Source organism: Acipenser ruthenus, chromosome 9 (genome assembly GCF_902713425.1).
Source record: "Acipenser ruthenus chromosome 9, fAciRut3.2 maternal haplotype, whole genome shotgun sequence".
Classification (NCBI taxonomy): Eukaryota; Metazoa; Chordata; class Actinopteri; order Acipenseriformes; family Acipenseridae; genus Acipenser; species Acipenser ruthenus.
Genome location: NC_081197.1, coordinates 1006109 through 1021573, shown reverse-complemented (window position 1 = coordinate 1021573; position 15465 = coordinate 1006109).

Genomic DNA, 15465 nt, shown 5'->3' with positions numbered 1-15465 from the left:
AAGATTTAATTTGTTGTGCAGTACTTCCCCCTCTTCAGCAGAATATTCCTGTACTATACTTTCTGAAGGCGAAGACATGATTGCAGCTTCTTTGAATTACATCAATCTGATTAAAGCAGCTGAAAGCGAGCACTGCAGACGTTAATTGCTGAAACCCAAAACTAACCATAAATATACACACCAATGCCACCTGCTGGCAAATTAATATGTACCGGCTCAAAAAAACGGTCCATAGCCATGGATATAACCCGACAGTCTCCACTCTTTAGGTGCTAGTGCCAGCAGCTGTGCAATACCACTGGATTCTCAGCAGGTTCAGATCTTATCAGTCCAAGCGAGGGCTAAGTCCTGCTGTGAGTTTCTAGTTCAGTGATGTATTCACTATTGGATTGGGGCCCACCGTGTGCTACATTGAAATGGATATGTTCTCGGGGGGGGGGGGGGGGGGGCAGCTGGTATTTTAATATGGCTACAGGCACATCGATGACCTTCCTTCGGGTCCCTGCAGGTTTCCAGGAGCAAGGTCAGCTAGGGAATGTGCTTAGAGCTCAGTGCGAGAGAGTGCAACACGAAGAGTGAATGTAACACCTGCAGATTTACAGATGCGTCGACTAACAGAAACTTCTGCAACACGAAGAGTGAATGTAACACCTGCAGATTTACAGATGCGTCGACTAACAGAAACTTCTGTGGGCAGGCAAGAGTGAAAGAGACATGTCTTCTATACAGCCCCCGAAATCCAAACATCACTGAATCCCCAGAGCGAGATGATTAATCTGTTTGGAAAACAACCTCCCGTCCACACAGCGCCAATGATGTCATTCTATCTATATATATACTGTACAGTGTATGTGTCCATAGTAACAGCATGCTTTTATCTCCAAGTCCATTACGCTTTAATCCCATAATAGAATGCTTAGGTTGACAGATATTAATGACGTCACTTTAAATTCTCGGGACATCATCAATCAAGGAATTAGAAACATTAGCCACTTTAATCCTGCTCTTATTTGAGGAACACTGCCACTTTGGTGATCTGGCATTCAATTAAAATTAGAGTCTAAAAAAAATAGCATTTTTAAATAAGACATTTAATTTTACACACTTAAGAAAATGCTCCTGCAAGTTAATACCTCCTTATGATATTAAGATCATCTGAAGTTGAATTGTATTTGACAAGTGCTGATATTTCCCCATGGTCTTATCTACTAGGAGCATCTTTAAAATTAGACCTTGAAAAACTGAACACAAGAGTTTTGCAGAGTTGTAGCTCCTTTAAATTGAAATGACTCCCTCTGATGGCAATAGGAAGACTCCTCCTTCCCACTATATGTGTCTTTTGCTCTCCCTGTGGATCTTCCTATCTATCTACTGTATGTAAAGGACTACAGTATAATACTTTTCAGATGTTTGCCTAATCCTTTAATCAGCACTGATATCGCTGCTGGCTCTTTCTCTCAGCGCATCGACTGCACAGATAGTATACTTGTAAGCAGCAAAGTATACTTGTAAACATTACCGTTCTAATAGAGTTCAAATGAATCATTTGTTCTTTTTTCATAAATGATTGAATAAACAACTAAGAGGAGAATATTAGCATTTCTGAATTTCATAGACGAACACAAAGATATTAAAAATAAATCCAGAGTTAGGTTATTTATTATTATTATTATTTATTTCTTAGCAGACGCCCTTATCCAGGGCGACTTACAATTGTTACAAGATGTCACATTATACATTATTTCACATTATACAGATATCACATTATTTTTACATACAATTACCCATTTATACAGTAGGGTTTTTACTGGAGCAATATAGGTAAAGTACCTTGCTCAAGGGTACAACAGCAGTGTCCCCCACTGGGGATTGAACCCACAACCCTCCGGTCAAGAGTCCAAAGCCCTGTTAGGCTGAAAAACTAACAGGGAAGGTTTGGGAAGCAGAAGACACGCCTCTTTCAGTGCAGAATGATCAATTAGCATTGCTGTGTTTTAACTCAATATCCCTTTTTGGTCGGCAGTACACATTTTGGATACTTCTACTTGGATTTATTCCATTTATGAATGTATACTCTGTGTACTTGCTTGTATATCGCGGGACTGATTTGAAATGGCATTTTAAATAGGGTATCATTGAAACACATTGCCAAAGCAACCCAACCTGTCACAGTGAGCTTTATAAATGGTAGCCCCGCAGTTTATCTGTGCAGCACCGTATCTAAATCCCCAAACCCATGTGGATATACCATGCCATTGCTCTGGGACGCAGTAGGTCCATTTGTACAATTATGTTTTAAACAGATGCATGACGAAAGTTTGCAAAGAGATATATGGTGTGGATGACGGGTGACAACAAACTTTCATCGTGTACATTAAGCTGACTAATTTATGTAATGTCTGGAATGTGAAAGCCGAATTTAACTGCATTAACATGGAAAAGGAAATTCTGAAATACGGTTTTTAAAAAATATATATTTTAAGAACTGATGCAGAATCCCATACCAAGGGGGACTGTCTCGATATCCCAATATCACTGCAACTTATATCAAAAGAAAATGCTACACTTCTTTGACAGACGCTTTCACTGCACGTCAGACTGGCTCCATTGCAAGCCAGTCTTCCACCAGAGAACATGTTTTCTACCTCTGAGTGCTTTTATAGTCATGGATGACCAACCACTGCAACTTGTAAACTGGAGGTCTGGTTTAAACCCTTGAACCCGTAGAGCAGTTGATTGGAAGTTGGTAGTAATGTGGTCAAGAAGCCAGGTGATGTCATGTCAAACAGTAGCAACATTTTTTGACGTTCTTTATGGTCCACTGCCTCTAAATGGCACCAGCTTAGAAGTGAGGGACTCCCATAGACTTCCTACAGTGTTAACTCCTGGTCCTGTAACTGCATGTTGTAGAACAGGCTTGGAAAGGGGTCAAAAAGAATAAATAAAATATCAAAGGAGCTTTCAGAGCATCTGAGCCCTCAAGACAAGAGGTTAAACTCTTTGGAGTCCTCAGGACTGGAGCTGCCCTTAGTTAAGCTGTGGGTTTAAAAGATGCATGCACTACATTTTTGCACTGTTGGCCAGGAGAACATCAAAAGGCTGCTCGGCAGACTGAACCCAAAGCCAGGAATGGAGGATGAGGCTGACCAAGGCTGGAAGATTTATGAAGAAGCCGTCATTGGTCGGCAAGTTATGTGCGGGACAAACCCAGAGCATAAACCCTGCTCGATCCCTTTACAGCTATCAAAGCGACTTTAATAAGTTGTTAAGGGTTTCACTCAGGAGTGCTGTGAGGTAATGGGGTGGAGGGGGAGGGGAGATGTGGGGGGATTACATTTTATTGCCAATATGTTTAAGTGTGACACATTAAGCTCTGAATGGGTCTAATGGGTTTGGAGTACGTCTGAACTGAGTCAATTACCTAGCGGTTGATTTAGCACCAGGATGGGGAACCGACAGTTCAAGTTTAGGGCGAAGAACATTAGACCTTTAAGCGGCTGCTTTTTGTACAGCATATTATACAGTAGGTGCTTGGATAATAAATGGTGTACTTTCTAATCCCATGTACAGTATCTGGACTATATCTACGCCAACTGAAATTCATTGGGTCACTTTGGGATAGCTCCCCCGAATGATATTTTAATGGATTCTATTACTGTGCATTGAATCATTATTATTATTATTATTTATTTCTTAGCAGACGCCCTTATCCAGGGAGACTTACAATCGTAAGCAAATACATTTCAAGTGTTACAATACAAGTAATACAATAAGAGCAAGAAATACAATAATTTTTGTTCAAGTGTGACAAACCACAATTCAATAATACAGCAGATAATAGTGATAGTTACATCAGGATATGATTAAATAGTGATAGTTACATCAGGATATGATTAAATACAAAATACTACAGGTTAAACACTTGGCAGATTACAGTATTCTGAAGTACAGGATTAAATGTAGTAAGATAGGGGGCAGATAAGAGCAAAATAAAGCACATTTAAATGAAGGGTGATAGTGTCCCAGGATACAAACAGAGGAGTTCTACAGGTGCTGTTTGAAGAGGTGAGTCTTAAGGAGGCGCCAGAATGTGGTCAGGGACTGGGCAGTCCTGACATCTGTAGGAAGGTCATTACACCACTGCGGAGCAAGGGTGGAGAAGGAGCGGGCTCGGGAGGCAGGGGAGCGTAGCGGAGGTAGAGCCAGTCTTCTAGTGCAGGCGGAGCGGAGAGGTCGAGTGGGGGTGTAGGGAGAGATGAGGGTCTGGAGGTAGCTGGGTGCAGTCTGGTCAAGGCATCTGTAGGCTAGTACAGGAGTCTTGAACTGGATGCGAGCGGTGATCGGGAGCCAGTGGAGCGAGCGGAGTAGTGGAGTAGCGTGGGCGAAGCGAGGCAGAGAGAACACCAGGCGGGCAGCAGAGTTCTGGATGAGCTGGAGCGGACGGGTGGCGGACGCAGGGAGGCCAGCCAGGAGGGAGTTGCAGTAGTCTAGGCGGGAGAGTACCAGGGCCTGGACCAGGAGCTGGGTAGCATAGTTGGTGAGGAAGGGTCGGATTCTTCGGATGTTGCTCAGGAAGAATTGGCAAGTGCGTGCCAGAGTGGAGATGTGCTGAGAATAAAAGAGGCAGGGGTCCAGGGTGACTCCAAGGTTCTTAGCGGAGGAAGAGGGAGAGAGTGTGGTAGATTCCAGAGGAACAGAGATAGAGAGATCAGAGGAGGGGGAGGAGGAGGGAAAGAAAAGGAGGTCAGATTTAGAGAGGTTGAGTTTGAGGTGATGCGAGTGCATCCAGGAGGAAATAGCAGACAGACAGGTAGAGATACGGGAGGAGATGGTGGAGTCAGAGGTGGGGAAGGAGAGGAAAATCTGAGCATCATCAGCATAGAAATGGTATGAGAAACCATAGGATGCGATGGAATCATTAAAGGTATGTGTGATTTACAGCTCTAAGCTCACCTTAGTTTTGAGAATCCAGCCCATATTCTAATAAGGAACTTCAACTCCCATCAACCCTCATGCAACCAATGAGAGTTAACAAAGGGCACATTTATGTCAAGAGATACCCAATCAGAGTTTTTATACAATTGCATGTTAGCTGTATTCTATAATTCTTGTTTTAGTTTTCCAGCCTGCAGCAAATAATAGGAATTATCACACACACACACACACACACACACAAAACAGGTCAATCAAAAGTATCTGACCAGTGAATCGATTATCAGATTACAAATTGGTCCTAAAACATTTGACACCCCTTTTGTCTTTGATTGCTGTGTATTAGTGACCGGTCAAGTTCCCATAGGGACTCAGCTGTACAGTATCAGATCCTATGATCTTGTGTTGCACGATGCAGTTCTTCTACCCTAATTCTAGGAGTATAGCGCACACCTGTGTGTAACACACATTCATGAGCAGCTTTGGGTCACAGCCCTTGCATAATGTACATCGCTGGTAAAACACACACAGCTCGTATACACTACCCTAGGTACTATACCATATAGAATACTCTATCCAAGTGTGCCATGCACCTACATAGGAGGCTGTGTGGTCCAGTGAATAAAGAAAAGGCCTTGTATCTGAAAGGAACCATTGTGCCGCTTTTCTTAATAACTGGAAATCTTGTTTAAAAAGGATTAAATTCATAACATAGTCCAGGGAGTTGGAAACAGGAAAGCCCAACACTGCCTTCCTTAGGGCTGACTACTCAGAAGTTAATGGCACCATAAAACAACTCGGAAATCTCAGTCCAAATGTTGTTATATTTCGAGTACAGGTGTTCTAGGACTACAGTTTAAATGTGACATGGACCACATCACGAGAACTTGCAAAAATGAGACATACATCTTTAACCCTCCATCCTGTATACAGTGAGTACTGACACCCTGTGCTTCAAGACACTCAGTCATTTAGCTGTCTGGAAGCACTGTTAATGGTTAATACATACTTCAATAACTTCTGAATGGCGTTACTTTTAATTAAACAATAATATGTTTAGTAAAGAGATCTCTTGATCATAAGGGCTGACACCCATCCATTGTAAAGCTTTTATCACAGATTCCAGATGGTTTGTCACAGAGACTGCAGACTGCTTTTCACCAATCTCTTCAACTCAGTGCAACTATTTTCACTTCGGGATTCGGGTATAGTATAGTCTGGGATATGGACCAAGAACCTGCCCTATCCCAGCATCAAAGCATTTAATAAAAAACTTTTAATGCATGCTACTCACTTGTTGCATGAAATTAATAGAGCGTGCAAATACCAATAGGCATCTCTACAGCTGCCAGCACGTCACTGTGGGACGCTGTGCATCGGCCCTTGCTTAGGAATCTGGGCTTCGCTTCTGCAAAATCATCTGGCCAGAACGCCATTGGATTGAGTTCAGGGGCTCATTGTACCACATCACAAAACCACCATCAAGTACAGAGCAGTCTCAAGCAGCCAGAAAGGACTGGAGTGACTGAAAAGTGTCAATGTTTTTTTTGTTTTTTTTTAATTGCAGAGAATTGCGTACTGGTATTAAAATAGCAACAATTTCCTAAGGCTATAATTAGATATGTCATTTTAATACCCACATATAATACCCACATATAAAAGTTATATTTTCTTTAATATTAAGGCTCTTAAAACCCAGCTGAAGCTTCATGTTCGTAACACAACCTCTTTCCATTATGAATGTAGGTGACGGCTGGGTTCTCAAAGGAGGAGACGACACTTGCCAAGTTTAAGAAACTGAGAAGACTAATGCTCTGCGGCCACAGTTAGTCTTCATCCAAGGGACTCAATGAAAACCCTTCTGACCCAGAGTCCAATCTGGTTCTCTAGCCTCAGACAGGCTGTCAGATACAGCCAGGATGCTTGCCAGAGATAGTTTTGGAGAGATGTTCTTTCATCTGGCCTGGGCAGTGCAGTCAGGGCTGGAGAGATTGATCACAGCTGAGAACAAACATGGCACCATTATCTTAAGATCTAATCAGCTTTCATGCAGGGCCAGAATGTGGTAGAAACAATTCTCTCCAGACATACCTGCCACTCCGAGCTGTCTCCGTGTCTGCAGTGGGGGGAAAAAGAATCGCCTGGGGTATTGTTTTACAGTACAGAAGGAAGTCAACATATCAGACGGGCCGACGTCAACATCATCAGCAATGGAAAATAAGAGATAGGCAGGGCCAATCAAGTCAAGCTAAAGCAAGGGCAGAGCCAATCAAGTCAAGCTAAAGCAAGGGCAGAGCCAATCAAGTCAAGCTAAAGCAAGGGCAGAGCCAATCAAGTCAAGTTAAAGCAAGGGCAGGGCCAATCAAGTCAAGCTAAAGCAAGGGCAGAGCCAATCAAGTCAAGCTAAAGCAAGGGCAGAGCCAATCAAGTCAAGCTAAAGTAAGGGCAGAGCCAATCAAGTCAAGCTAAAGCAAGGACAGAGCACCCCCCCCCCCCCACCCCCACCCCCCCCATCCAAGGTTTTGAAACCCTTTTTCTATTAAATATCTAATCTGGAATATTTAGATAAGTTCTGATAACACTTTAGTTTAGGGATCCATTATAAGTGATTATAAACAATCTATCAACATGTTATTATTTATGCTATTGACAATTATAGAATATGATTAGAAATAATAAGAAAAAAAATTATTAAATACTTTGAGCAATGTTTTTTTTTTGCTATTGTTTATAATCGCTTATAATGTATATAGTCTGTCTGTCTTTTCCGGTTTGTTTGTCTTTCTATGTCCGTCTGTCTGCTGTCTGTCTTCATATGTCTGTCTCATCGATTGCATGGGGCTGCTTTGCTCTTGCAGTGCAGTTATTATACAGTTTTGCCACTGTTTCTTTTGTTATTGTTTATAGATTGTCGGCGCTGGTCAACTTGGGTTCCAGTGTTCTCAAGTTCCAATGCTGGTCATGTTTTAGCGCTAGAATCAGTTGAAGCTAACACTGCACCTGTAATAAATTCTTGTATTACAAGGTTGTACGACAACTTAGAAAATTGGCGTGGGACATATATATCAGAAAGGCTGGCAGTGGAAAAAATAATAATCTTGAGCGAAATCAAAGGGTTTAGAATGCCCCAGGGTTCAATAGCGGGGCCATTGTTATTGCTGCTGCAGTGTAAACGATTCTCCAGCTGTGTGCGTCTCATCTTCTGTGCAGATGTGCCCAGATGTTACAGACTCTCCTCTATTCCCAGGAGTAAATCAGCACAACACAGCAGATTAGGAGCTCAAACACTGGTCTTGCCTTCGGCCTGGAGGCAGACTCATAGAGTGGGAGTTTAAATATGACATCTAATGTGACGATTAACTGCTGTGATCATTATTTAGCTGGATGTTTTGTTAATGAAAATGTTGCTATAAAAAAGATAAAGCTGAAGAATAAAAGCACATCGTTTAAGTCCTGTATCAATACACGGTGCTGTACATTTTATTTAATTGCATCTTTAAAAAAAAAATCTTTGAATTTCAACTCAACTTTTCCTCACTGTTTTAAGCTGGAACTTACCTCCTTTCTTCGGTTGTGAAAGTTTGGTAACACTTTACATGAAGTGCCTGTAATTACTGTGTATTTAGGGTTAGGGTTTAGGGTTAGTATTAGAGTTAGGGTTACAGATATAACATATCTATGACCTTATTCATATATTTATTGCATGATATTACCGGAATCCTAAAACCTAACCCTAACCCTTTTCTGATACAATTGTTTACTTACATATATCGTGCACACAGATTTCCACATTAAGTACATTGTAACTCTGCATAATAACATTGTACTGATGTGTAAGTGCACATGTTTTCACTGAGTAATTATTGAAATAAAAGATGAAGAAATGGTAAAGGCCCATCTAACGTTGCCTGCACTCCTGAATGAATCTGATTGCTGTGTTCATCTACGTCACCTGCCAGAACGGGGAAAGGAAACCAAGACTCACAAAAAAATTACCAGCGAAAAGAATGCAATCAATGTTTTATATGATATTATATGACAATCCTTTAAACGCTTGCCAGCAGCTCGTCAAAGCACCCCAGCTACACCACTTGAGCCTCCCAAAAGAGGGCTGCTGTGGTTCTGCCAAACCAACCACTAGAGCCCTTTGCTCAGTAACATGGGAGCAGGACAGAGTGCAGGGTTTCTGGCAGGGCTATAGAATGCTGTCCTGCTTTCTTCATGTGTGATGTGGGTCCAGACTGGCTCATTACCCTGGCAACAGATACCTTCCAAACCCAACTCATCAGCCCTAGCCATGTCAGGAGATACTGAGGGGCCGGTGTGAAACCAGATCCACTGGCCCCGTATTTACAATCAGCGTTTAGTTTGCGGAACACGTTTTGTGCAAGGTTTCTTTCTTATACTGGAAGGTTAAGGTTTCAACCTTTAATCATTAGCTGTAAAAAAAAAACAGCAAGTCTAGAGGAGCCCAATATATTTTCCTCTTTATACTCGTTAATAAACCAAAAATCCAGCTCATAATTTCAGTTCAGAATATATTTCCTGTCACCAATAATATTGTTTTAATGAGACCATTAAGATTTCAAGGGCTCCCCATTGCCTGTATAAATAGATAATGAATACAATATACCATGTCGGCAAAGACTCATATTCATTTTTTTTTTTTCTTTAAAATTTAGTCGTTGCCAATTATTTTTATTATTTTCTCCCAATTTGGAATGGCCAATTATTTATTGCGGTCGGCTCACCGCTACCACCCCTGCGCTGACTCGGGAGGGCGAAGACGAACACACGCTGTCCTCCGAAGCGTGTGCCGTCAAGCCGACCGCTTTTTTTTCACACTGCAGACTCACCATGCAGCCACCCAAGAGCTACAGCGTCGGAGGACAACGCAGCTCTCAGGCAGCTACAGGCAAGCCCGCAGGCGCCCAGACTACAGGGGTCGCTGGTGCGAGGTGAGCCGAGGACACCCTGACCGACCTAACCCTCCCTCCCCCCGGACGACGCTCGGCCAATTGTGCGCCACCCCTTGGGAGCTCCCGTCCTCGATCGGCAAAGGAATAGCCTGGATTCGAACTCGCGACTTGCAGGCTATAGAGCGCATCCTGCACTCACGTGGAGCGCCTTTACTGGATGCGCCACTCGGGAGCCCCAAGACTCATATTCATTTTGAAGGAACCCAAGCTCCTAAACCATCAAAACCATGGTACTGCACATGCACTCGCTGTCAAACTGAACGGCCCCATAGTCAACGTCTGCAGCGAGAGATTTCCTTCATCACAGTCCCACAGTGATGCAATACTGTACAGCGAGACATTTCCTTCATCACAGTCCCACCCTTGGTGTGAATGGCAGCTTGGCAGATACCAGGCATTCGATTGAGTTCGATTCGATTCATGCCAAGCTTACCACTGATGTGTGCAAACTATTTAGCACTGTGTATAAAATTTGAAAGTGCAGTGAGAGCACTCCTGTGGATCCCATGGGATAGTGTGGTGCATATAAGTGACCCAGCATGACTTTCTGCTGGGCTTGTGTTTTGGATTACACATGATTAGGAGGAAGCCACTAACCATTTCCAGTTACAAATTCAAATAGTAAGTAGATTCACATGGCTTATTACATTGCCCTCACTGTTGTATACTGTTTGCAACCCTCCTGGATCGCTCTAACATTTACTTGTTATTTTGATATGGATCAGCCTTTACCTGGCTTTGCACTGATCTTGAGCTTCTCTGGAGAATCCCTTTCAGATCCTCAGGTCCTCACCTCCGTTTACAGTACGTGAACTAAAACTGTGATCAAGAAACTTCAAAACTGTAGATCATTTTTCAATGTTTGAGAACGGGTGAAGGGAACTCACAAAAGCATGGAGAACATGTTTCTAAAAACATGGTTCCTGAATGTAGATATGTAGTCATTTTCAAAAGAGGTGGCTAGCTCTTGGTACGGTATGCATTAGGAACACATTTCCATTATGAATTAGGAAATAGCCCAACAGTAACCCTACATAATATGCCAAATTGGGCAACTTTCAGAATTGTTTAGCAGGCATTTCTCAGCTGCACGGTTACAATGTGTTTTAACAGGGAGAGCCAGACCTCAGAGAGCTCTACTCACACCTTCAGTCAGGGGATGTGCAGTACTTGTATGAACCTTCAGAGATTATTTATATATCTATTGAAGAAAATACATCTGCTTTCAGAAACTGTGATCAGCCTGTTGGTACATTTCAGAAACAAGACGCAATTGATTTATAGGTTTCAGCACATCTGGCCCCTGGATTTGATGATTGTGTTCTTTGATGATTGTGTTCTTTCCTTGGGTTAGGTGAGCACCTCTATAAGAATGTTGTTCAAATGTATGCAATCCTGTACTCGCAAAATAAAAGCAGCGCTCCCAGCATTGTGTTCTGATTATCATACCTCTCTTAATACGGTGGAGGTATTTCTGGATGTCCAGTGGATTTATAGATGCATACTGATGTAGGCATGGAGTACTGGAAAGGCATCAGAAAAAATAAATCACAATGATAATGAAACCCAGCCAACCAAGCCGGCTGTAATGTGCGGGTCCATTCTTCTCTTTAAAAATTAAATAAAGCTTGCGCTTTTGTTTACCCCTTTAACGCAAGTTCCAATCTTCAGGAGTCAGACGGCACCTTTGAACCTCTTGAAGGAATGTCATCCTAACCTTGGAAGAATGAAGGACGTTTTGATTGTTAAGATTGCTAAGCTGTGAACACAGGGTTTTATGATGGCTTCTATCTCCTGTCCCCTCCCCTTCACTCCGCTGCAGGGTAGATGTGTGTGTGTGTGTGTGTGTTTATCTGGCAGATCTTTGTGCAGTGTGTATGCTTGTCCTGAGCCACATGGCTGACTGCTCTGCACACTAAAGACACAGATGGACCCCTCCGATCCTCCAGTTGCCCCCTGTGGTAATTCCCGGTGTTAATCCTCTGCGGGCTGCCTGGGCAGAGCCTTTCAGCCTCTGTTATTGTGGGTGGTGTATGGATGATCACCCATCCTGTCAGGCAGAGGGCTCAGTGGTACAATGAGATGAAAGCATGCAGGCATTCTGGGACTGGGATTATTACTTTGCGAATTTAGACCAAAGTTTATAAAAGCAAACCAACACGTCTCTCCTGGATAGCTTTTACAAATTTAAACACATTTTTTGTGTTTAATAATAATTGGAAAACGTATTATAGTCTACTGAAAAACAAATGTAAGTCCACAGTGGTGGTGGTAAAGCTCTCACCTGCTATGTTAAGCTGGTGAAAAGAAATGGCAAAAAAAAACAAAGTCAATTAAAAAAACAAAACTAATACAGCAGTGAACACTGAGGTAGTTAAAAATCCCATAATATTGGTGTTACCCTACAAGTCAAGTCCTTATATATATTAACCCTTTTCCTATTAAATGTTTCACAGAATGGCCACTCCCTCCCCCATTTCCATAATCACACTTCAGGCCACCAAGTCACAGAAACGTTTTGTAAAATTGTGAGTCCACACGATTCAACTGAATTTAATTAACAGCTCACCCTTTATCAGCCCCCAGCCCCATGAATAGTAACCCCAGTGTTAAATACAGGCAGTAATAAAGCAGGCAAACAGAGTCACTGCTGGTCCTTCTCACGATGGGTGAACGTCTTTATTGATCCACCGCCCCAGAGGGCAGGCCATGTGAAGTTTCCAATCAGACAGCAGCCGTAAAAGAAGATCGTCTTTGTGTTTCTTTGATAAAAGCAGTGCACTTGTGCGCAGAACAGATAATTTTTTTTTTTTTCTATCGTGGCAAGACGTGATTTGTATTTTATAATAAGTTAGAAATAGAAATTTTAAGCACCTTAATTTAACTAAGCCACTTAGGTAACGTAACTTCTGAAATACAGTGTGTGTGTCTTTGATGTGGAAATATTCTACCAGGTCTCTGCCTGACCTGTATGTCTGCTCATTTTACTATGAAGTCTGTTTTTTTTTTTATTGGAAACAGGGGCTGTAAATCAGCATCAGCTATTGGAATTGGGCGTCGGTCCCAGTGCAATTTGATGGTTTCCATTATTTATACGGCCTCTTCCAGTTTGTCAGTGTGGGTATAACGCTCTCCCAAACATGTGCCATTGGGTTTAATAATCTTTCAGCATTTATTACAAATCTATGGATGCAATCATGTAGGCAGATGATGCTGTGGTTCACCAAGCCTATATTTATTGTATTTATTTATTAGATTTATATAGCGCTTTTCATACCAAAGTATCACAAAGCACTGTACTATAGTCCTGTGTCTAAGATCAATGGAACTTCGCATGATATAACACAGAACTTGTTTATTGCCAACACGTTGCAGATACTGCACGGTGCATAAATGAATGCCTGCTCCTGATGCTGGCCATGGCTTTACATCCTCAATACTTGAGAATCTGGAACAAGTCAAATATGTTCCATATCCAGTTCTGGCACGGCCTTGACAGTGCCTTTTGCTTCCCTGATCAAAAAGCTGTCTGTATAAAGTGCGGTAGCCACTGGCAGGGATACTGTTTACAGGGGTAAAACGTTCCCACCAGACTAGTGGCTATATTCATAAATAAATAACAGTAAATACATCAAGCCTAATGCATATACTGACACGGTGTTGCTGAAGCATTAATGTCTGATGCAGCAGTCACTAACTAGTAGATAAATGACTCAGAAAAGTTTACTGCAGTATTTTTCAATGGTATTTTTGCAGTTCACCCCCATGCTTTTCCCATGTCAATACTCTGCTTTCACTATAGTTTACCCTGGTTTGCCATGTTTATTAATAGGCTTTACCATACCATGCTATTCTATTCAGTGCTTGCCTCTGCTTTACCATGCTTTCACTGTGCTTTATTACACTTTGCTGTGCTTTTACTGTGGAACAGTTAGGTATCCCACACCAAAGGTAAAGACACTTAACAAAGAACTGGGTTCATTATGTACAGGTAAAGACCGCTGCAGGGGATATTAATGCTAGATTGATGTGTGTATACAGACGGTTTGTTTTAGTTTTCAGGTTATATTTTGGGCTGGATTGCGTAGGCTGCCTGAAACTTATGTCGCTGTTTTCAAGAGAGTTTCAAGATTCTAAAGTGAGACAATAAGAGCTTCCTCAGAACCTGATTGGCTGTTCTGTGTGCTTTATAATCTATGAAGGTGGTCAGAGACATGTTATATACATTATTTTGGTAGGGAGATATTGATACCATACAAAGTTCATTACAGTGCTCCCCCTTTATAAAATAACCCTTTATACTGCAGAACAGGTTAGAAGGCAGCATTGTCGGTTTTTATACCAAAGTGTTTTTTTGATATGTGAGTTTCAGGGTTTCCTTTAATTTATTTTGATATATCGTTTTTAACCCTTGTAATGTAGCGCTAGTCGTTATCCATTTGCCCATTACAGGAGCCCTTTTCTACTCGTTCCAGCCATGTTCTACCAATAGCAGGCTCTTGTAACTATGGCTCCCGACTGCAGCGTTATAAAGGGGGAGAGCTGTAATAATACCTATTTGAGGAAACGAATCGAACCCCCTAGCGATTATTATGAACCTATTGTAACACAGCCACTGCTCTGATTGACTGAGAAGTGCTTCTTAACAACGGGGACGGGCCCAGTTTCCAATTCAATCATCCTAACAAAACACAGACACAGCACAGCAAACACTGCAACGATGCAAAGCAGGCATTCCATTCTACAGCACTGAGACACGCTCTGCAAGGTGAATGAAACTTCAATGAGAGGGCTGCTGTTTCTGCAAATCACGAGACAGAACAGAGAAAATCTCTCCAGCTGCCAGCAGTCCACACTCTATAATTTACCACAGAACCGAGGTGCTTTCTGTTAGATTCCAGCACTAGTTTAACTTTACTCTACATGGCTGTTGAAGATTCGAATTGAAAGATGTTACGTTCACTTGGTCTTCCTGTGCTGCTGTTGTTTAGATTGAGGCACAATGAGAGTCCGCGGTGGTGACAGCGGGCTGAGCTGGAATAGTAAGAAATAGAATTGCTTCCCATCCTCAATGCGGAGAGGCTTAGCGAGAGAGAGAGACAGTTGAATGGAGGAGAGGATCTGGAGGGATTTAGCAGTGTGTAATTTGTATCTTTCATTTCCATACCTATCCAACCATGATAACCAGCCCCTTTACAACACACGGGCACTGTGATGAGTAACACAAACAATGTGGAGTCTCACTGAACTCACTGTATTCATCTTACTGTACAATGTGGAGTCTCACTGAACTCACTGTATTCATCTTACTGTACAATGTGGAGTCTCACTGTATTCTCCTTACTGTACATTTGCCCAAGACAGCCAGGCTGAAATGCACATACAGAGGGTCCTTGTAATCACATAATAACCATGCAGTACCTGACAGGATAAAAGTATATGTATGAAACAGAGAGTTTATCGAATTAGAGCCAAATGCAAAACAAAAGGACTTTTTTGAACGAAAACACTTGTTACGATTATTCGTTTGTACTCGTTGCTTGGCAGGCCCAAT